This window comes from Athene noctua, chromosome 1, assembly GCF_965140245.1.
Source record: "Athene noctua chromosome 1, bAthNoc1.hap1.1, whole genome shotgun sequence".
In the NCBI taxonomy this organism is placed as follows: domain Eukaryota; kingdom Metazoa; phylum Chordata; class Aves; order Strigiformes; family Strigidae; genus Athene; species Athene noctua.
The window spans coordinates 62,683,333-62,703,774 of NC_134037.1; the positions used below are offsets into that span (position 1 = coordinate 62,683,333).

Genomic DNA, 20,442 nt, shown 5'->3' on the forward strand with positions numbered 1-20,442 from the left:
TAAAGTATAACTGCAACTAGAAAAAAGAAACCAACAAGCTGAAACATCTAGGTCTCATCTTGACCTCAAGTCATTGGCAAAAATTACCACAGACCTAGCAAAAAATTCCTCTTAAAAAGTGCAAAGTTTATAATGATGTCATGGAAGTTACAGGTCATCCTTGCAGTCGAATACACCAAATCAAAAGCCACAAACTGATTCAGAGTATCAGTGGATTACATGAGTAGCAACCTGGTCTAACTTCAGAGTTGGTTCTGTTGTGAGTGGGGGGCAGATTGGTCAAGATGATCTCCAGTCATCCTTTCTAAACTGAGTTACTCTACTATTATAACAGTATATAAAATTTTTTCCTTGTATTAAAAAATACTAAGTTCTTAACATTTCAGAAAGAGCTTCAGATGTCTTATGTCTAAACTTGAATCCATATTCTAAAAAGGAAGGCATGATTTGGGGTTAAGTAATAAATATCACTTATTCCAAGAGAAAAACATATCAAAGATCAAGCATTGTGGATTTATCACAATGTAAACGCAGTAAATTAAGTTCTACCTTCCCATTTGGCTGACTTTGCAAGTTTATCTAAATAGAATTAAAAGAAAAGCACCCCGTCCTTACATTTTATCTTGGGACAACTGACGCTTATTAGCTGCCCTTAAGTAAAAAAGCTATACCTTTCTCTCTGAAGATAAGTCCCTTGTGTGTCCAAGTCACAAATCCTTTCACACCATACGTGCTTGATTCTCTGATAAGAAATACTAACTATATGGACTTTGCCTTTAAAGGTAAAGAGCCTTATGGAAGGAATATGAGTTTCCACCCACCCTGCCTTTCTGCTCCAGGTACAAGTTAATAAATTACAATGAATTACTGAGCTAATATGTACCCCAACACCATTTCTTAACCTGTCCTTATTTGAAAGCCCAGGGAAAAAAAAAAAAAAAATATATATATATATATATATATATATATATATATAAAGGAGTATAGATCTTCTGCATCAATGGCAATAACATCTTTCTGGTAGTGCATGTTACACAATAAATACAGTTTCTCCACATAGCTACCTCAGTTCTTAAACTTCTCCTGACAGGCATGTCCTGTGTGTGACCTGAGCTGCTTGTGAAACCTACACTAATTACTGCAGAAGGACATTCTTGGAGTCACATCAGAGGTGTCCCCAGCAGCCAACGTAGGAGCCAAGTGTGGCCAAAGCAGGTCAGGCTTCCCTTGCCCAGGCTCCCCTCCTCCTGAGGCTGAAGGTGCTTGGACCAGACTGCGTACACCTCACAGACAGACTGTACACTTGAACTGCAGCCTGAGTGAGGTCAGATTTCAGCTTATCATCCCTGGCTTTAACACTGTAGAGCTACTTGGCAGCTCTTTGGTGGCCTTTCACCTTTGGAACAACCTGCTCTCGCTGACCCACCTCAGCTGAAATTAAACCACCATGGCACACCATGCAAAAGATAATACAAAGTCTAATACGGGGGCTCTGGCAGGCTGAGGCAGGATATGCAGCAGCAGGCTGTGGCTCTGTGCCACGCTTCCAGGGCAATGCTCCTCCTGTCCTTCCAAAAAAGCCAGCTCGTTACCTTCCCCAGACTAAGTCCCGTCTCAGAGAAGTCTGTGTCCCGAAATGCACAGCTGATACTCAGCACAAAGCACCCAAGGCTGTTTTCAGGGTCCTACGAGCATTTGCTGTACATTAAAAACATTCCATTAACTCTCAGAGGCTGTGCCCTACCCTTCAATCACCACTCACAGGCCTGCTCTACTCGACCAAACGTAAGCTGCTTTTCTTGTAAGGCTCTTCCTGGCCTGACCTTTCCATCTCTCATTAATGTATAATATAGCAGCTCCCAACTCTGAGCAGGTAGTAACATCACTTCTCATGAAAGCCCTTAGAGAAGGACATGAACAACCAGAGGAACCTGCCAAGAACTATTCACACAGAGACCTCACTGCTGTGCTGCAGATCTCTCCTTCAAAATCCATATCACAGGGGGCAGCCCCAGCACCACGCAGGCTCTTCAGGAGCTGAGGGCACAGGCTGCGGCCACACCGCTCCCGCTCCACTCACCAATTAATTGACTTCCCTTGTTGGACTCGATCAACACTCTTATCACCAGTTTCTGTTTGGACTGCAAACCCTTTCAAAGCCATCTGCATTTGTCCACATCCACAATCAACGTTTCTATGGGCTAGGACAGAGAGAGGCTCAGGCTGGGACACAACAACTGCTAGAACGTTAGCTGACAGGGCAGGTCAGATCTTGTTTTTACTTCACTTGGGGTTCAATGTTTCTTGCTTTGCATACCCCACCAGAGAAAGACACCAGTGAAGCAGTATTCGGTGCATAATCTGCACAGCAGCAGCTCCAGGCATTCTCATCTCTGTCCCTTCTATGAACCCCTGTGCACAAAGAGGCACAAAAGAAAAGAAAAAAAAAAGACTCTTTGAGGATAATAAGGACCAGTCTTGATACCATAGAGTTGGTGTAGATAAGAAAAATAATTTTTAAAATTCACAGCATTGGGAAAAACAGGTTGCCAATTAAGATTTTTATTTTGAGGTATCTGTTGACAAGACCAAGAACATGGGATTCCTGCTGTGACCTTTCACTAAATTCAATCCTTCTCCAAACATATGCTTAGTAAGCACCATTTGCATATCACACAATAAAAGCACACAGGTGGGAACAAGTTAAGGCCAAGAAAAAAAATAGAGAAGAGGACAAGTAATTCTTAGTATTAATATTACAAGGAATCTGGAAGAGAAACGTTTTTAAAAATGTTTAATTCCACGTTGACAGAAAGACTCATTAAAAAAAAAAATTAAAAGTATTTCAAATACCCCATGCTGCAAAGAAAATTTTGTGGAAGACTGCTTTCCAAAAAAAACTATCAGTAGGAAATAAGCACAGTTCATTACAAAAAAAGCTATTACTGTGGTTGCAGAAAATAGGTTACTTCTCCAGCACATTATTAAGTTTTTAGATGTTCAGTTTTTGTATTTAAAATTTGAAAAAAGGCAACTGCTTTTCACAAGCATCTTCAAGGAGATCTTTTTTCTTCCCCCTGAAAATGTAAGCTACTGCTAACAAACACAGACACTTAATGTAATTTTCAAACTCTACTCATTTAGCATTTCCAATTACTTAATGGTAAATTTACTCTCCAGCAGGTTTTTTCCCAAAAAAACCCTCGTATTTCCATTAAAGTCTTCACTAACATAATTCTCAAACTCTATTATAATCTTATTAACAGCTATTTCCAATAATTAGTAAATAGTTTACTCTTCAAATAGCTTTACAGGGAGCAGTGCAATACTCTCACTTCCAAATTACACAGTCAGTTCTGACCTCTGATACTCAGACACGTGCCCTTTGAAGCCGATGAGATTTTTGCCTATTTATCTCAGTTACTGCAGTCTCTTACTGCAGTTAATCTTCTTGTCCCACTCACCGGAGATGCATTTATTTATTAGAAACACCAAGGATGTGAGACGAAGCACTCCAGCTCTCCAGACAGGAGCCATTAAAAATAATTCTTGTAATGAACACCATTCTTTACATTTACAAGGAAAGAAACCAGATTTGGGTTATTTCACTCTGCACTGATGAGTTTCAAGTTGTGGCAAGTACTTAAGGGAGAACTGTGTGCAAGCATTTGCTTTCAGCCTTCCCTTTTGTGACCATGTCCTTTCTCAGCCTGTAAGAAAATATGACTTGTCACATAAATCACTGTTTTACACCATAATATAAATGTGGTTTTCTTCAGGTTCTGTCAGCCTGATTTTGGTTTCATCAACAGTCACTTTATACTAGTGCAGTTGTCTTTACTCCTTATTTTCTTTCCTGTGAAATCTAAATCTGTCTGTTCCAGCGCCTTTTTTGCAGTTCACAACTGACACCTGTCATGTAAACTACAGCAGCTAGAGATTAAACAATTAGTAAAGTGCACTTTCACTAGCATTTCAGATAATTTCAGTTCACAAAAAGTAATTCTGCCATTACTTCCACTTTTATCTCTCAAGAATTTAGGACTTGTTATGTTTTAAAACATCAAGTGATGAGAAAAAGATAATTTTGGTCATTTCTATAGTGATAGCCACTAATTTTGGATCTGAATATGATCTTTCTACATCACTATGCAAACATCATAATCATACGGTATCCTTATATACTATATATATGGGTACGCATGTATTAGATGTGTAATTAATACAAGGATATTTATGGTCATAAAAAATTGAAATATAAATACACTGTTGAACCAAACATAATAGATTAACACATCAGAAAGAGAAGTGGAGTTCCTCTAACAGAATTATTGCAGGACTGTTCACCAACTCCACAAAAGGATAAAGTCCAGTTACTAAGTACAGTATGAACATAAAACAAAAAGATACCAGTCTCTATAATCTGTTACTTTCTTCCTGAAAAAAACTGCAACAATGCAACGGATGAAACACCTTTTCTGCCTACAAATTAGCAATCTCTTTTCAGGGTCCTTTCTTCCACCTGCTTTTCCCAAATTTTGGAATTCAAAATTCAGGCCCGAATCTTTCCTGAATAAAAACTGTCACAACTATAAAGCGTCACAAGTGAAAAAAGGGAAGAGGCCATCTGATTAATTACTGGGTTTAACCTCAACTGGGATTCGACTCCTTGGGGTTAAACAAAGATGGCCCTTTTCCACACCTGCCTAGCAAAGCCTATGGGAGTCTCAAACACTGTTTTTAAACAGGTTCCGAATTGAAGACCAAATTAATGTTCTACAAGACTTAAAAGTTTCACAAATATTTGTTTGTATCAGCCAGTTTCCAACATTGAGAACAGTGCAAAAAAAGGACCGTATTATCAAGTGACATAATTACTTGTCAAACTGGACAAGTAATTACACCTTCTTAAGCTCTACACTGAAAATACAATCCTTGTATGTTAGGCCTTAAAAGCTTCTTTAAGTAATCCTGGCCATTAACCATTGTTGCTGGGGTTCTTGTACAGACAATGTCTTGAGAACTGCAGCCCCTTCAGATATACTCTCTGGCACCCCAATAAACCAGGACTTTACTTCTAAAGTTACGTAAAACAACAAAAACTTATCTGACTACAGCTACATTACAGCCCGTGCAAAAGGAGTCATCACTCCCAATGCCAGTGGACGTTTGGCCCTTTACGTAAAAGCTATTAGTAGTATTATTGCAGCCATATCTCAGCTAATACTGGGGCTCACTGATTCTAAGCATCATACCAACATGTGGTTAGATGACACAAGATACACAAAGGCTGTGAGAGGGGAAAATAAAAGTGTGGCTGTTTGGCCCAGAGAGGTGAAGCATGCTGTTCAAATTCATCATGCACATCAGTGACAGAAACAAGAATAATTCTCAGATCTCTGGAGTCTTTCACCACGGGACCACTGAGCATTAAAGATCAAGATCTGACCCACAGTGAACTGCAAGGCAGAAAAAAGGAAGCTCTGCTGTTGTGAGTTTGTGATAGACTCCAGCCCTGTGGCTATAAATAGAGTAGCACTCTCAAAACAGAATTATCTTGTTGACACAGGAGTTACAAAGTTAAGCAGTAATTCGCGTAAGTAGTCTTAAGTTTGTACAAAGGCTAACTAGATTTAAACAACAAAAAAATGCCGATGGGTACTGTGGCCCATTTTGAAAACTATTTACTGAGCAATCACATCCATGAGATATTGTGCTCTTAAATATAAATACAGGACTTCCCAAGTCCGTTCAAATCTAAACAACTAAGAAGATAACAAGAGGAAAATAAAGTGGTCTCCTGTTCAGCTTCTCATCCTGAAGGCTGAGCTACAGAAGTGTGGGAATAAGTAAAGCTCCTAAGCCCGAAACTCCCCCCATCCCTCCCCTCCTTTCAAAAAGGCACATAGCACCACAAGGTGCAAAGACTTCTTAACTGAATTAACCAAGAAAGCTCTAATCTAACGGCTACAGCAGTTGCCTGGCTTGAGCTCCCTGGGACACTGGTCTGGGAGGTGATTGCCAGACCCTTCTATAGCCACAGTGCCTACCAGAAGGGCATACCGGTCTTTCACAGTTTCTAGACAAAGTGGCATCCCAAAGATCAGACATGAAGATAATGCAAGGCCTTGATTCCAAGGATGTGTTAAATCAAGAATTTTTATTATCAAATCATTTATTCTAATGGTTTCAACTTTAAGAAATTTCTGTCACACCACCCCTTTGCACAGTATCCAGTATTTTGCAGTGCAGCATTGAGAATCTTTCAGTCTCCTGTTAAAAAAAAAGATGAAATTGTAATTGATGTGCCCATCAAAGCAGGTTCTCCTAAAGTAACTGGATTTTGCATAAAGCCACAGAGTAATGACTCTACCTAACTGAAATTAAATTATTTTTTTTAAATGTAAATGTCTTCATCTTTTTATATGGTTTAACATATTAAAAAGATTCTATTTCACTGATGGCTAAAACCTCCTGTCAAACAAAAGCCAGTATTACTATCTTTCACAAGCAGCAGATAAACTTTGAGCAATACTTACCAAGACCCAGGTCTGGACATTTGGTGCCCAGAAGAGTGCAAAAATATTTCTCACCCCATTTAAAGTGCTTCATAACTTTTGGAAGGCATTAGAGAAACTTTAGTCTGGGCTTGTACTTGTGCTTTTCCTTCTAGCTCCTAAATCCTGTCACTTGTTGCAACAACTGCATTCTCTCCTTTCTACCTTTTCTATCATTTACTCTTTTTGTGACTGACTGAAAACTCTCCTGCAACTCCATCCTACTCCATCCTTTCAAGAGAGTCATATGGAACACACAAAGACAACAGTAACAAATCACCATAATTTCCAGTGTTCTCGGTGAACTGACTGACACTTAGCGCTCCTTCTCTCCCAACTTAAAGAATTTTATTTTGGCTGTTCTGTGACCTTATGGGACATTTGGAATGTCAATTGCAATAAAACTTGCCCAAATTCCCCCTAAGCTCCAAAGAAAAGCCACAGTAGTAGGAACTGAGGCAAAGCTCTGTTCTCCTTCCAAAGACAGAGCACAGAGTGATTGCAGAGAGGGTATTTAACAGTACTCACTTTCTAAATGAGCATAAAAAAGGCTGAGAAAAGAGAATAAGGTCTCAGGATTTTTTTGTAATACCATCAGCTGCTGTTAATACCTGCTCAAATCTGCTCTGGAGATTAACAAAAAAACCCAACAAAACACAAACAAAAAACCCTAACCAAACCCCCAAACCCAGAAAACCCCACAAATTGGCATTTTAAACCCTTCCATGACTAATAAATGCAAAATGGGCCAAAGTTAGGGCTGCCAGAGTGTAAGTCTAAAAAGTATACACTGTACTGCTTCCAGCAACATCCTCATTATTATTTATGTAATTTTTTTTTACCTTGGTGAACATGACCTTCCTCCTTTCCCAACCCCAACCTGTCACTGTAGAAACAGGAAGGAAATTCTGGCAATGACACAGACTATTACACTTAATATTCTAATCCACTGCACCAGAAAGGGTAGATTCCAGATGCCAAAACTTAATCTGCCTGAACTATACGCAGCACTTCCAAGAAGATTAAAATATTTCATGACTTTTCCTTTAATAGGACTTCATGTTTCTACACAGCCATTTAGACTCTACCTGTTTTCCACTTCAAATTAGATAAATTATAATTACTGTAAACCGATACACATACACACCGTATCTAAAATGATGGTACAGATTAATGGCCCCTGTGTATGATTGATGATGTGAAATGATTTACTATTCAAAAAAGTGTTAAAACTAGAACATATATTTGCAAAAAGAGTTATTTAATATGCCATCCCAGATTGTTTCAGAATAAATGTGGTCTTGTTCCACTACACATAAAGTGAGAAACAATTCAGGATTGGCAACAGCAGCCATGAAGCCTATCCCCCACAAAATGACTGTACCAGTTGTGTTTCCTCATTTTTGGGGGGACTGCTGCATTCCACTGAGCTGTTCACCTCAGTGCATGCTTTTAGCTTTATTCTCCAACCATAAAATACAGAATCCTGCTTATTTCTTTTAGTGAAAGGCAAGTCTCACGAACTCAGATTTGGAGCTTTAAATAGAACACCATGTATTATCAGACTTGCAATAAAATTATCACAATTACTGAACTGAGAAGTAGTATCAGAAGAAATCAGTTTTGGTTTTACTTCTGTATTGACAAAATGAAGTAGACCATATTGTCTCGGGTCCCGCCGTTCTGATCCTTTTAATTCTTATGCCACTTGAATAAACTCTCAAAGGCTTTGAAAACATATTCCTATTTTTTGTCATTCCATAGAAATTTCTGGGTCAAACCCACACATTTTAGAAAGAGAAACAGATATTCCTGTGAGTGCAAAATCCATCAGAGGGAAAAACAAGGGGACAAGGGAACCTGGGTGACCTGTATAGGTACAATCACACAAGTGGAAAATAAGGAAACGAATGGCCTCACTCCAACCTCCTTTGTCACATTTTTGGCTCCATTCCTTGGTCAGTTTCTCATTCCTTCCAAATGCCTTCTACATCACTTGGCTTCATATGGAGGCAAAACTTTGCAGTTTTGATACTTTTCATTCTCCAATTCATATCAACTACAAATATGTATGCAAATATGTTCTCTGTAACAACTCTCATGCTGCTTATTAGGAAAATATTTGAACACATCATACACATTTTGAAAGTACTTTCTCTGTAATCTTCTAAGAGAACCACTGGAACTAATCTTCTCCCAAAGAAGAGAATAAAGCATGTGTGAGATTATTTCAAGCTCCACAAATATCAAAGAGAATAACCGGGAAGTGAAATAGATACAGTATTTGTAATTCCATTATTGAGAGCCACAGAGAGGAAAGATTTAAATAATTTATTTTTCTTTTCACAGTGGAAAAAAAAAAAAAAGCATGGCAACAAAACCTGATTGAAGCTATCCTGGCAAATACCAGGACCACCTTGTAAAGTACAGTTACAGCCATGAAATTATACTGGAGTCACTTTTTTGCCTCTAAAAGCAATTAGCTTTCTTACCATGTTAAAGGACCTATTACTTAGACCTATAACCCTGTTACTTGCAAATATAAGGCCTACAGCACAATTCAGTAGTTTTGTTTATGCTTGGAGGAAATTGTCACGCTTTCGCAATCAATTTATTACAATATAATCCTTACATTCAGAAGAAATTGTAAATGAATTTGTGTGAGCATTCCCAAACAGCAGGCAAGGAAATCTATGCAGGAGTCTAAAGACGTTTTGTAAAGAAACTGTTTTCATTGTCCAAATAAACCACCAAGAAAGACTCAGTAAGACAAATAGATAAAGGTGCTCTCAAAGAAGCTGGATGAGAGAGGGAGAGAAGGAAGCAGAAAGGGCTGAGAAGAGCAGCATGCACAAGGTGAGCCGGAACTCCAATATCCTGAGGGATACAGTTCACAAGCAAAACTGTCAGAGAGGGCAATGTTAAGAAGCATCCTTAAAAGCAAGGGGAGAGGAGAGAGGAAGGCCTCAAGGCTGCAAGGGATGGACCATTTGGATTTAGGTTCAAGCTTAGGATGAGGAAGGAGGTGTTTGCAACCAGCTTCAAAAGTGGTCGCTGGGATTTCACCTGCTCTCAGAGGAGCTAACAATAATGCTGCAGATATCCCTACGCATGGGGCAAACCTGCTTTGAGGAACCCCTCTAGTAGGAGCCAGGCAGAACATGCCATGGCAGAGGTGGAGGGCAATGCAGGTCTGCCATCATCCAGTTGTTTCCTTCACACCCCTTCCCCACAGAGCCACTGCACAAAGAGGGCAGCTGCAAGATCCACTGTCACCTCAGCAAAAGCAAAGAGATTGAACAGGGCACCCAGTCAGTCACAATTCTTATTTTTTATCTTCAAGGGCAACTACTAAAGCCATGAGCCTTTGCAACATCTTATTTCCTACCAAATTCATCCATCTGAGCAAATATTCCTGGGAAATACCTGTTCCTGGGCTGTAACAACTTCTCTTCACCCTCTCTGCACTAACAAGCACTTCCAAAGGCTTGGTGTCCTATGACTCAGCAGGAACCCCACTAAATAAAATTACATTAATATATACCCTCGCTTCTCACATTTCTGGTAGTTTTTAAATGTCAGTAGACAACTAAGCAAGCTGCAAGCAACTTGGGACCACAGATTCTCTCCTTCCCTCTCCCTCTTTGCTACCGCCTCTGCTTTCTGAACATTGGCAGAAAAGACATAAAAACTTGTACTTTTTCAACCAAACTCCCTGCAAAGCTTTACTGGTACTTGTATGTGTAGGTATGTCCCTTTACTTACAGATTAAGTATACAGATATACAACTATCAATCTGAATAGACAGCTGCATCCATTTGCGAGTTTGGAAACACGCCTACCACAGAATTCACTACCATGCTACCTGTCCACAACGTCCAAGCATCAAGATGAATACAAAAACAAAACTTCAACAGTAAGGATCTAAAAGGTTTTGTTTAGTTCCAGGAAAGGAAAAAAACAAAGAGAACATAATACAACCCAAACAAGAGGGCAAAAAACAGAAAAGAAACAAACACTGGAAATTAAGAAAAATTAAACAAAACATGCTAATTAAATACCAATCATTTAATAGGATCAACTGTTCAAAATGAAAAACCCTAAAACAAAATCCCATATGTATTTTATTAGTAGTTGATAAAGATTTCACACATGTAATCCTCGTTTCTCATTTCCACTAACAGCATAACATTTTTTGTTCTTTACTCTTAGATCTGATTCTTTCTTGGCAAAAGCAGTCTCCTTTCCGTATGGGTACATGGGCAACAAGTTCATTAAAACATAACAAGGTCATGGAAGCCTGTCGTAATATTTTAAGGCAGCAAGAGGAAATATTCATGACTGGTCAGAAGGGGAAGGCTGACAGTCAGTGCTTGCTCTGCAGCTGAAAAAAAAAAAATGTGCTCCTAGGAAAATAAGAAAAAATTGTTTCCAAAGTTATGGAACTAGAAAACCAAAAGAACTCTTACCAAATTTAGTTTAAATTACACTCATCAAAAAGAGGATGCAGGCAGGGACTGTTAGAATTCTGGGATTTAAGTACTGGTAATAAGCTAAAAAACCCCAAACCTGTCATTTTTTAGATTTATAAATTATTTAGATGACAATTCTTAATAGCAGTTATTTAGGGAAGTTATTTGATTTGCTTCCTCTTTCTTTACCAGGAAACTTACAAACATGAGAGATACCAGTTTCTAAATCAACATACAGGTGCCACCTATGGTTTTTCAGCTGGTAAGGTTCTTCATGATTATTGTTCTAAAAAGGTATGAGCCTATTTTGGAAGATGTAAATCAGTTATATAAAGCAACATCAATCTGTCTTTTTTAAATTACTGCATCACTAATATTAGCCATAACTTTTACCCTACATTCTCAAACAAAACACTTCAGTGGAGGCTTAATTGCCAGCAAAAAATGCAAGCAAAATTGACATTGTACTCTTTTAACTTTCCCTACGTATCTAGAGGTTAAATCCCTGACTTCAACTACAGACATACTCCTTTGTGTCAACAGGGTAAAAATAGCACTTACTTTTAACACTAAGTAGCTGTGATTACAGACCCCAGTAATAATCAAGCAAAATGAAATACAGTGTTTTGCATATAACACATTAAACCTGAAATAAGGCACAATCCATATGCAGATGCTTCTATAAATAAAAAATTCGTATTTTCTTTTGCTGAAAGCACACACACTGTGTACAGAAGAGCAAGAGCAATGTCATGTACTCTTGAGTATTACTATCTGTGATTTTTAGTTACAGGACCAAGCTCCTCGTGAGAGACATCTGTACTTCCCATTATGAGACACATCTTCTAAAAATGGATACCGTATGTTTTTATACAGTATCATATGTACACAGGAAAAAAAACCCCAACATTTGCTGCATGCAATATTAAGTCACATATCAAAACTCCATTTTAATTAATTTGAAATCATCATATTATGATGGTTACCTAAGCCTGCAACTTGTGGGGAGGGTTGGGGGGAAAGGGAGGGAGAGGGGGAAGGAAAGGCAGCATGATCAGGCCTGACCTGGGTGGGTGCACAGAGCAGAGACACTTCCAGACCTCAGAGGGAACAAGGTGTGAGACAAACCAGAGCAGAATCTGTAGGGTGCCCCACGAGTCCTTCACTTCCAGCTCCCAAACTGCACTGCCTGACCACTCAGTCCCATCCCCAGCTCTCATGTCACCTCACCATGACGGGCAGGACACTGCTGGCTTTCCAGCTCTGAAGCGCTCCCTGACACATACTAAAACTTAGGGTGACATACCAACAGTGGTGGAGAGATGATGAAGGGACCAAACATCTCTGGGCATGAGCTGGGTGAGAAATACATCCTTCAGGCTCAGGCAGGGTGACACAGTTGAGCCCCTTCCTACCAGAGGTATTAAAGTAAATGCCTTCTTACTATTTTCTGCAGTGAATGCACACACTTGAAATCTTAGGATACAAAAAATACTTGATTGTATAAGTAGCCAATTCTATCTCAGAGGATAAAGAATAATTCCCTCACCAAAACAAGGCACCTGGACAAAGCCTTACATTTATAAAGACTATACAAGCACTGACAGATTGACACAAATGTGATCATACACTTGTCAGCATCAAAAGGGTTTAAAACCTACAATGTAAGTCATCAGAGCAATGGCAAGGGAAGTAAAATGTGCTGTAAATTTGCTGTTGGAATTTCTAACATAAAGATAAAAAGGAGACTTTCAAAGACAGACAAATGCCCATATACCAAAATTATACTATTTTCTCAATTCTCTAAATGCAAAACCGGTGTGTGTACTTTACCACTTCTGCTACCCTTGTTGGGTGTTTTTATCCTTCAGGTGCTCAGATCTCCTTTCTCTTTGAAAGTCAGGAAGGTGCAGTGAGGAATTTAGGGATATTTTCATTGACTCTGTCCTCTAGGCAACTGACCTCATTTTCCCTTTTCACCATTTCATGACAGCTCACTTGGAAGTAAATCAGCTAGAATGACTTGTAGAATGCCCTCTCAGAATAAATATGACTTTTTATTACCAAGTACAGACCCTATTGTTTTAAACAATGAAGTAATACACCGAAGTTGCCTCTTCCCCAAAAGTGACAAAGTAATGCTCTTTGGCTCCAATTCCTTCTCTGTTCACACAGGCTTCACACCAGTGCAACCTGGGCACACCCCAGGGGGATGTCCGCAAGGGCAACACCTCAAGGCCACCTCACCCTCTACAGTAACTCACCAGATGCAGACAGCTCCCTTTGAGCACCTTTCTGGGAGCAGCCTAAATTCACACCTCAAAACAACCATGTGCCACATGTTGGCATCTCCCCACCCTTACAAGCAGACCCCTCCAAAGACAGCGCAAGCAGTAAGGCAGCCAGCCCATCGTACACGCATTCCAATTTGGAGGAAAGGGAAAGGTACCTCTGTTTACCAGCAGACACTACATGGGAAAATTCCAGCTGCCAGGACTGCCAGAGGACTGCACCATAACACTGATCAGAGCCAACTAGATACACAGCTGAAGCATGCCATGAGCCCAGTGTGAATCACCACTCTCTGCGGCCACAGCAGAGAGTAATTCTTTATTCAGAAATAGTGATGGGTCAACATCCATGGAAAGGCCATCAGCATCACCTCAGCCCTGAGCCTCCAGCCAACCACTAGGCTTTCTTCCACTGGAGGTCACCAGCAGGCATCCAAAGTAACACAGTCATCCTTTAAGCAGTTCAGCCACTTCCCACAAAAAAAAAAAAAAAACAAAAACAGTGCCACTGCTTCTTCCTTTGTATTGCTCATTCAACTTGGCACAGAAGACCTGGATTCCCAGAACTGTACAAAGGACTTGGAATGGCCCTTGTCATTAGTTTTCCCTTAATCCCATTTAATCCTATAGGTCATTATAAAAGCAGCTGCAAGGCATCCTTTAAGGGAACCAGAGTGTACAGAGTTGCATCGGTCTGGTAATTATCTACACACGAAACTGCCACAGCTGGATATGCCAGCCACCTTGCCTTTCTTCCAAACTGTCAAGACAGACAAGCAGAGGCAAGCAAACCTTGGGGTATCTAGCAAAAGCAACATGCAAGATGTTTTGCTCATATACCCTTAACTTTAACAATTTCCTCATATTATGGAGAGCTCACTGAGGCAGACAATGAGCAGGTGAACTGCCATGTGCCAAGCAGCAGCAACCTGGTGACAACCATGCGAAGCAGGTGCTTCTGAGAAAGCAAAACTTGTGACATGAGGGATCCTTCGTAATGGAAAAAGACAAAGCAATACCCTCTTCTGCTTGTAAGGGTCACAAGCCTCCTCCTTAAGAAACTAAATCAATATGGATGTCCTTTTAGTAGCCTCACACAGCTGATTGTCCCATGACCCCTCACTGCAGCAGTACTCTCCCACCCTTCCCAGATGGCAACCAGTTGCAAGAAGACTGGCTACCACTTGGACTCACAGATATTGAAAAGGTGACGGTGGACTTCCTGAGATAACATTGCCAAGCTAGGGTTTGACAGATCACACTGGTGGACAACTATCAGTGAAGAATACATTACTCTGGGTTCAGGACAAAGGCCTGGGAAACATGTGCTCTGTACCGTTAGCACTATTGAGGCCAGCCACAAGGCAGCTTACATACTGTTGTGTTCTTCTTTTGAAGATGAATTTGGGAGTTACTGCAAATAATTTCCTTGTTTAAAGTACTATCAATGGCTTCTCGTGACAGCAACAGCTTGAACTGGGACAAGAGATCATCTCTGGCTAGCTCAGAACAAGCCACAAAAACAAAGTAATGGTTACCAAGAAAAATCAAAGACTTAAAATACTACAGTTCCCTCACTGGTTACTATAAGTTGCTAAAGTGTTGCTCCTACTAGCAAAAGCATCTTGGGTACCCTTTCAGGGTATGTTTCCCTGAACAGTTTTAATTTTCCACTTTAAGTCAAAAAATCTAACTGCATGCTAATATTCCAACTCAGATAAATTTCATCAGTCTTCAGAAGAATCTTGCTATAACTTACTACAGGTGACTAAAAGTTCCTAAAACCAGACAAAAAATAATTCAGTAATGATATAAAGAACATATTGGCATAAATGTATCTTTCAATTAAAAAAAGGAGAATGCATCTAAAAAAAAAAAATTAAGAATAAGTACAAAACATTCAGCAACTCATGTAAAATAATGTCAACTTAAATAGAAACAGAGATTAGTTTCTCATGTTAACAGTGTAGTGGTATAATGGAACAACTTACTTGAATAAGTCACCTTTGAAGTTTTGCATCAAAGTGAGAGGTGAACAGCTTTTATAATTATTGGAACAATGATGTATAAAATGAGAAATCATCCAGTTACTTTTCACTTCTAGACTTTCAACTTCACAAATAGTCTTAAGAACAGGTGGCGGGTTTTTTTGCAGAGATCACACAATATTGTGGGAGAACTTTATCAATTTTAATAGGTTTTAAGCAGTTTTACACTGAGTGTAAGAGTCCCCTATTATTTCAGAGATATTCACTAATAGATGATGTTGCATATTGTAACAAAATGCTTTTACCTCCCAATCCTGATTTGCAAGTTGAATAAAACAAAATTAAATGAAAATTAAACAAATCTTAAGAAGTTAATATGCATATCTAGAAAATGACCTGTGTGCTCAGATGAAATTAAACCATCACTCCACAGAAATCAGAAAACCCATCCATAGAATTCCAGATCATCTATTCATATACAACCATATATACTTATGTACTACATGTATTATAGAATGGAAGAAAATAAATCCATCCAGACAGAGAAGAACTTCTAGTCTTAATTAAAGGAAATCAAAACTGTAGAAAGTAATTTATAGTAGCAGAATAAAAGGGATTTTATAGCAAAAATTGTTGCCTACAGCAACACTGCTAGCCAAAAACTTAGAGTGTTCCTAGCCAGCAAACTGAATTATAGCTATAGCTGCACACAAAATTACACAAGTCAGTATACATCATAGGAACAAATAAAGGCATTTACCAATACACCCACGTAGAAAAAATGTTTGCATGTACAAAGATTTTCTGTAGATAAGAAGGTTGCAAATCAAGTGAGAAAAAAAAAAAAAAAAAAAAAAAGAAACAGCATAGGCAGATGTGACCTTGATTCTTCTATTTAATAAGAACAGTATCTCCTGCTAGTGATTTGTGCAAGATAACCTACTGTCATAGTAGAATATTCTTTATCCAATTGAAGCTCCTTTGGATCAAAGTTGAATTACATTTTTATATAAAAATACCCATGTGAGAAGACTTAGACAGTGAGAAGGAAATAGAGATTCAGAAACCTCTAGGAGACTAACATAACAGAGCATTGTACAAAAGGCACCAAAACTGGTCCAGAATCAGAGGTTGTGCACCTGTATCAACACCACACCACACACGGGGAAAAAAAGAAACAATAAACAAAAGACCAAGCCAGACTGAAGGAAAGGTTTCACAGCCTCGCCTTAAACCCACATGAATATGGCTACACAGATATCCAACAGGGCCATGTCAGTGCTGGGCTAAGGTCTGAGCACACTGCAGTGGAGATGTGCCCCAAGGAAGCTACCATTCAGCACAGCCCAGTAATCTTTTCCAGGAGGAATGAATCCCAGCATCCATAGGAGAGGAAACATCATTGCTAAAAGATAGCCAAGAGCCTGGATCCAGGCCCCTACAAAATTTTACATACAAGCTTATATTATAATAAACAATTTGAAAGGTTTGAAGTCTATCATACAAGGTTGCTTATGCTGAGTGCTCTGACATTCTGTCCCATCCCATTTCCTGCCCCGCTTCTCGCTGGCATGGCCCTCTGCAGACATACTGACCACCAGTCAGGCTACAGATGCATTTTTCACCTCAGCTAACTGCTAATTCTCATGTGCTAACTAACTGGATCTCACTCAGCAACCTCTTCAAAAGTATACAATAAAAACTGAATTTACATCTAATCCGAATATCAGAGATTAAATATATATATATTTTAAATTAAGAAAAATTTTAACAACCTATACTGACGTCTCTACTTAGTGAAATCTCTATCAAATAATTCAGCAAATGGACAGCGAGCAAAAACACATAAGCAAATGTCTCCCTTATACTCCCTATTAAAGGATAACAAAACTTTCTTAAACAATCACTTAAAAAGCTGAAGCAAGGCCCCAAAACCAAAACACTGTGCCACATCACACAGATTTTAATACCATACATCTTCATAAGCTGTTTTTTGATTCAAAGTACAAAGTACCAAATACCAGCTTTCGCAGCACGAAGCTCAAAGTTTCCCATAAAATTTCATAAGCAGCTCCTACTAACTAGGAGAAAAAAAAAAAAAATCACATTTTAGTTTGGTCTTGTATGACCATCCACAGTAACAAGTTAAAGCAAATAGTCTTTTTCTTAGCTTTCACCTCAAAGAAGAACAAGTACCACAGTGTAAATATCCTTCTCTGAAAGGAGAAGGCAGGCAGAATTTGGGTACTAGACAGATGCTTGGGACATTTTAATTAGTACATAATATTTTCAATTATTTATATTTGTATGTCTTAGATATTTAATGTTAGTTTTCTTTACCCTTAAAACAGAAATACTGTAGGGAAAAGTTGCACTGTGTTTCCTATAGAAAAATCATATGAGCCATTCTGTTTATACTTCTCATTCCTGATACTGCTTTGAGGTACTGCCTTGGGCACTATGAAACCAAAGCAATCTCTGGTTCAAAGTTCAGAGCAAAGAAAGGTGTGTTTAAACAAGGCACAAATCAGCAAGCTTTCAAGAGCTTATCAGCTAACAACCAACCATAATTTAGAAACTGCACTTTAATTTACCTCATTACAGTGTGGGAATCCAAGCTGGACTTTCGTTTTTTTCTGTGAGGCAGGCTGCATGATGCCATGTGCAGGTGACGAGGGGAAGGCAGATTGTCAGCAGCTCTGTAAAAGCAGCGCAGTTTTCCCCACTGCTCAACACACCTGGATCCTAAGGATCTCTTCTCACATCACAGCCTGCCTTTTGCAGGTGGACATGCACATGACTGAATCACTGGACGGTGTGAGTCAGGACTAAATGAGCCGGAGATGAAGCTTATGCTAGCTTTAAAGTGGCTGCTAAAGGACAAGCTGTACCTGAATTACCTAAAAAACTGTCAGTACAAAGTTAAGGTATAAATTATCTTTTTAACAAACCTGAACCAATGGAGTTAAAGTTTATCAGATGAGCTTCTTACAGGATGTGGACATAGCCAGTACTAGGACTCATAAAAATTACTTATCTTGTCAAATCACAGCTCCATAATGGTCACACTAAGCTGGCACAGATGTAGGCTGCTGCCGGAGCATTCTGTCAAATTCCTCTTTCCTTGAGGGTTTCCATCACTGCCCTTGTGCCAGCACTGTTACTGATGCAGTCACTTGTTGAGCCAGGTTAAGAAAACAATCTGTCTGAATACAAAACTTGCAAAAAATATTGCTTTCAGTTGGATTTGTTTTTTAATCTATCTCAACCTACTTCAGTCAGCTTAGAAATGCCAATGCCAGAGGAAGAAAAACGTGAGGAAGGAATAGGTGAAATGTGTAAGGAAACTCCAGTTTCAGTGATGTCCCCACTCTCTTCAGCCTCTACTTACCTCAGCTTAATATGGCCATGACCTGCAGCTACTGTCACTGCACATCAAAACTTCTACTGGTTCAGGACAAGACTCAGGAGGCACTCCAAGATAGAAAAAGTTTCAGGAAATAGTGCAGCATGTTTCACCCAAGATAATACTCTCAATAGAACAAGAAGATATTTCTCAAGTCTACCTGAAATACAGGCTTCTCGGGAGAAGATGACACAGGCAAGCCATCAGAACAAGCTTAGCAGGACACAAAAGCCCTCTCAATGGGTTGTAATGATGGAGGGGACTATTCTCACAGTGATAACACTGTTACCAGTGTTCCCTTATCCGGTTGTGGCAAAGGGAACCATGTTGTGAGGCTCTAGCAGCTACCCTATGAAGCTGTTAGATCTATCATTCTCTGAGCAACTGCCCAGAGAAAGCACCTTCCGCCAGCCCATGGTAACCACAGCTCTGGTCTCCTGCTGCGCCGGGCCAGCGAGTCACGGCTCTGTGTGTGACAGCATTTACCAGGGCTTCCTCACTGTTCCGTAGCTGAGGCTTCTGGTTACTGCTCCAAGCCCCTTGCTTTGTATCTGGGATCACACTCATAACCACAGCTACAACCACGATTACTAATATGACTCCTTGGGCCACTACAAGCCTACAAGCACTTTCTGCTTTATTTGTACAGTTAAAAAAATCTAACCTCGCATTCTCTTAGACCAGGGGCAAAGCTCTCCTTTATCTCTGGGTATAGTATGGTCCTGGATCTTACTGTTTTATTTTATTAAAGGCAGAGAATTTCTGATGGAGACAATATTTCATCAGTGACCTTGAGTCCTGCCAACTGTTGTTCTGACAGTTACACAGAAATCAGCTAAAAACAATCAACTGATTAAAAATAATAAAAAATAAACTATGTACTTTACTGAGCACATTATCACTAAACATTGACCAAACAATTCTCACACATCCTCTTATGTGTTTTCCTGGTTTTCAAATAGGGAAGTGAAAACAAAATATCTGAATTCCCAAAGCCAGAGTGAAAGCTGTCTGGGTGGTTTAGGGACTGCTGGACAGGAAGAAGAGGTAGTCTGAGGAGCGGTAAATTGAAGATTTGTACTGATGCTAAATCAAGCAAAACATGCCAACTGTTCTGCTGCAGTTTGGCACTAAGTATGCAAGATATCTATTTGCTGAAGACAACATTATTCTTACTTTGTTGCTTTCTCATGTGTGGTGTACCTTCAACTACATTTCCAATCATGCTAAAAACATTCACATTTGCTCCTAATCACATACTTCACCCCAAACCATTTTGAGTTCTCCAACATTACTGGGGGCCTTGCAAAGGAAACATTCTAACACATTTTTATTGTCACCTTTTGACCTAAGAAGCCTCACTAGGAAAGAAGAATGTTGTAGAAACATGACAGATAAAATCTCTGAAATTCTCATGAAAACATTTCTGGGCTAACAGGATTGGGATGCTGTAGCAAGAAGGGCAGGGAACAGAGAGTCACAGAACAAGGGGGAATATCGAGCAGCTTATCCTCATGGGAAGGTATGACCAGGTAAGTAACTGTTTCTGTGCACAATTTTATTCTGCTGTAATACAAGAGAGTTGGCACAAAACAGTGATCAAAGAATAAGTTCATAACCTCAGCTTTTTCAGGAGTGCAGAGGGGTAAATTGCTTAGGGGCTCATCCCATAAGGTGCTTGGGGTATCACCAAAAATATACCTCAGAAAATGATGGCTAAAACTGTAC

General features: G+C 39.4%; 1 protein-coding gene across 2 annotated transcripts in view; it reads right to left on the reverse strand.

Annotated features, from left to right (window-relative positions):
* The window catches only part of ARHGAP18 (Rho GTPase activating protein 18), a 97,897-nt gene that overhangs the window by 39,589 nt on the left and 37,866 nt on the right, over positions 1-20,442 (reverse strand). The gene's annotated exons all lie outside the window — the stretch shown is intronic.